This window comes from Chionomys nivalis, chromosome 1 (assembly GCF_950005125.1).
Source record: "Chionomys nivalis chromosome 1, mChiNiv1.1, whole genome shotgun sequence".
Lineage (NCBI taxonomy): Eukaryota > Metazoa > Chordata > Mammalia > Rodentia > Cricetidae > Chionomys > Chionomys nivalis.
The window spans coordinates 49,299,057-49,302,680 of NC_080086.1; the positions used below are offsets into that span (position 1 = coordinate 49,299,057).

At 39.2% G+C, this 3,624-nt stretch overlaps 1 pseudogene; it reads left to right on the plus strand.

The window, feature by feature from the left end:
- Positions 1-2,461: 2,461 nt before the first annotated feature.
- On the plus strand, positions 2,462-2,685 carry LOC130887178 (ubiquitin-like protein 5; annotated as a pseudogene).
- The last annotated feature ends 939 nt before the right edge of the window (positions 2,686-3,624 follow it).

Here is a 3,624-nt window from a genome sequence, read left to right on the forward strand (position 1 = left end):
GTGCCCACAATAAACATGGATGATTAAACCAGGGACACTCATTACAAAACTTGAATTTAGTTTTTAAACTTTTCTCATACTGAGCTCTTGGTATCCCTTCCCTATGGTTCAGAGTTACTGACTGAGCCTGCTTCTTAAGTGCCTGCCTCCACGGAGACCCTTGAAAAACATTGCTCAATACTATTGGTAGTAAACTACCTCTCAGAAGTCAAAAGGAAACCAGTGAAAGCAGTCACCTAAGCTCCAAATTGAATGTCCAGCAAAGAGATGTAAATTTGTTTTAACAAGACTGGTCTTTGCGTTGCATGTGTTAAAAAAGCAAAACTGTGTTTTATTTGTAGACATGGTAAAGAAATAAAATTAAATCTCTACAAAAATTCTACTAGAAAATCTTCAGGAAAAAGAAAATTGTAAAATAAAAAAAAAAGATCAGTTCCACTGTCACAGTGGGTGGGTGCACCCCTAGTGGTCCTGACTTCCTTGCTCATGTTCTCCCTCCTTCTGCTCTTTTGGACCTTAAGAGCTCAGTCCGTTGCTCCAAATTGAGTCTCTGTCTCTACCTCGATCCATCGCCAGATGAAGGTTCTAAGGTGATATGCAAGATATTCATCAGTATAGGATAGGGTCATTTCAGATTCCCTCTCCTCAGTTGCCCAAGGTACCAGCTGGGGACATCTCCCTGGGCACCTGCGAGCCCCTCTAGAGTCGAGTCTCTTGCCAACCCTAAGATGGCTCCCTTAATTAGGATATATATTTCGCTGCTTCCGTATCCACCCTTCGGGAGCCCACCAAGGCCAGCTGGACTGGGACTGAATAAGCATGGGTTGAAACTGGACTCTCTGAACATGGCGGACAATGAAGGCTGATGAGAAGCCAAGGACAATGGCACTAGGTTTCTATCCTAATACATGAACTGGCTTTGTGGGAGCTTAGCCTGTTTGGATGCTCACCTTCCTGGACCTAGATAGAAGTGGGAGGACCTTGGTCTTCCTGCAGGGCAGGGAATTTGGACTGCTCTTCAGTACCTAGAGGGAGGGGGAATGGAGTGGGGGGAGGAGAAGAGGAGTGGGGATGGGGGAGGGGAGTGGGGGGAGGGGGCAATATGTGGGAGGAGGGGGAGGGAAATGGGAAACGGGAGGAGGCGGAAATTTTAATTAAAAAAAGAATAAAATTAAATTAAAAAAATTAAAAAGAAAAAGAACTTCAACAGTCACTCACATAATACATGTTCCTATATCAAAGAAGAGGTGGTCCAAAACATGATAAAAGTTAAAAATCTTTTAGCTTTAAATAATTTGTGTAAGACACACTGTCTGATTAGTGCTCTGTATATATTGTGTCTTAATGGACTTTTAAGTTTAACAATAAATGTCAAATCAAACAAAACTTTAAACTTATTAGATATTTTTCAGCTTTTAAAACTGTTAAGAAAGATTTTCAGGTACATATGAAAAGATTAGTTTCTCCCATGATAGCTGATATTCCATATAATTAGGTCAATATCCAAGGTTAAGGCAATTTTAAATGTTTTAGTACATTGTATGTGTGTATGTGCCTGTATGTGTGTACTCACACACCAGTATGAACATTTATATGCCACTGAGAGCATGTAGACATTAAAAGATAACTTTCAGAAGTCAAATCTCTCTACCACCTGGATCCCAGAAGCTAAACTCAAATCAGTCGCTTTTACGCACTCAGCCATCTCACCAGCCCAGGTAGTGTTATCTTAAGGCAAGAAATGGCTGAAACCTGTTGCTGACTTGTGCCACTGTAAAATTTGTATTGAAAATATTTGCATCCAATTTCCTTTTTTGGAATGTGTATGTGCTTGTATACCCGTTTGCATATATGTGGGCACACATCAGGGGGTTCATATTTATATATGTACTGTGTACATGCAATGGCCTAAGGTTGATGCCAAGTCTCTTCTTAAATAGCTCTCCTCCCTTTGTAGTGAGACAAGGTCTCTTGTTGTACTGAAGACATGCCATTTTGGCCAGCCTTGCTAGCTGGTTTGCTCTAAGGATTCCCTGCCTCTTTCTCCTGCTTTCCGACAGCAGCTACCTGGCAGGCCCATTAGGTAAGCTCTGAATTCAGTCTCCAGTGCACACTGGCACAGCAAGTACTTCACCTACCAAGCCACCTCTCAACCCTGTTGTCAGTTCTCTAAAGAAAAGCCTTCCAAAATATCATTGATACAATTATTTTAAAATAGTAAATATATGTATAAATTCTAGGAGTAATTGTCAATTTATGAAACTGTGCATATATAAAAAGACAATCTTAATTTTTAGTGGTTTTAAGTACCTCGCCAATTCATTAGTTAAGTCCTCAGGGAGTTTCACAAAGACTTCACACCAACTCAAGATTTTCTTGAAACAAAATAAATGTTTTAGAAATTATAATCAAGAGGAGTTGTGTCGTCGATAAGTTCGAGGGGTTTAGAGGTCCAGCCACAATGATAGAGTTGGTTTGCAACAATCGTCTAGGAGAGAAAGTCCGAGTCCAGTGCAATACCAATGGGACACCATCGGGGACTTAAAGAAACTGATAGTGGCCCAAATTGGCACCCGTTGGAATAAGATCATTCTTAAAAAGTGGTACACGATTTTTAAGGACCACGTGTCTCTGGGAGATTATGAAATCCATGATGGAATGAACCTAGAGCTTTATGACCAGTAGAAGGGAATTCCTTCTCCTTGCCTACCCTGCCTTCCTCTCCCACCCTCATTTGACATTGGTATAGATGTCCATTTTTAACAATTCACATGAATAAAAACTTCAGTGCTGCTTTGTTGCTGTCAAAAAAGAAAGAAAGAAAGAAATTATAATCAAAATCAAAAATGTCACCGGATCATTTCTGGATTTTACTCATCACAGTAATTATTAGCCTCAGATAAATCTCATAATCTATATGAATAAACTTAATTTAGAAGTTGAAAAGGCAATAAGATTTAATTAATAACTAGAGAGGTACATGAATTCATGGCAAGGTATAACTTTATAAAACAACTGACGATGATGTCACAGATTTTTTGGTATTAATCACTGTGTAGAGCTTAATCACAGTAATTATTAGCCTCAGATAAATTGCCAAGGGAGACATTAAGAAAAATAAAGATGATTTTATTGATATTTGCAAAGTCTATAATTGTCTTTCATTTATGGTATATCCTTTAAAATGTAATGTTAATAGCCATGTCTTAGTTAAAGCTTTTATAGCTATGAAGAGACAGCATGACCACAGCAACTTTTATAAAGAAAACATTTAGTTGGCTCACTTATAGTTTCAGAGGTTCCGTCTACTACCATCATGTTGGGGAGCATGGTGGTGTGCAAGCGGACTTGATGCTGACTACATCTTGCCTTGCAGGCAACAGGAAGTTGACTGAGACACTGGGCAGTATCCTGAGCATAGGAAACTTCCAAACTTATCCCCCACAGTGACACACTTCTCTAACAAGGCCATGCCCACTCCAGTGAAACCATACCTCCTAATAGTGTCACTCCCTATAAGATTATGAGGTCCAATTACATTCAAACTACCACAAGCCATAATGGACAAATGATGAATTCATTTAATTTGGATAGAGATGACATTGAAATAATTTTGATCTAAAG